The following is a 250-nucleotide window of genomic DNA, read 5'->3' as shown; positions in this document are numbered from 1 at the left end:
TGAACTTGCATTCTTGGAGTGTTAGCGTGGGACGCGGTTCCTATTGTGCATGGGGTTGTGTTGTGGGTCTGGTAGGTCCTTAGGGTCTGGTTTAGGTCCTAAGTGGCTGGGCTCGTGGTAGGTGTTAGCTGGTGTTCGCTTAGGGCGGGTAGAGTTCGGATGGTACAATGAAGGCTGGAGGAGAGAATAGCTGAAAATGTACAGAAACTTTTAGGTCCTTTCAGGAAGGTTTAGGGGCTGAGTATAGATG

The sequence above is a fragment of the Primulina huaijiensis genome, chromosome 9, assembly GCF_012295235.1.
Source record: "Primulina huaijiensis isolate GDHJ02 chromosome 9, ASM1229523v2, whole genome shotgun sequence".
NCBI classification, from domain to species: domain Eukaryota; kingdom Viridiplantae; phylum Streptophyta; class Magnoliopsida; order Lamiales; family Gesneriaceae; genus Primulina; species Primulina huaijiensis.
The sequence above is the reverse complement of the archived record's forward strand: the minus strand, read 5'-3'. Positions refer to the sequence as shown.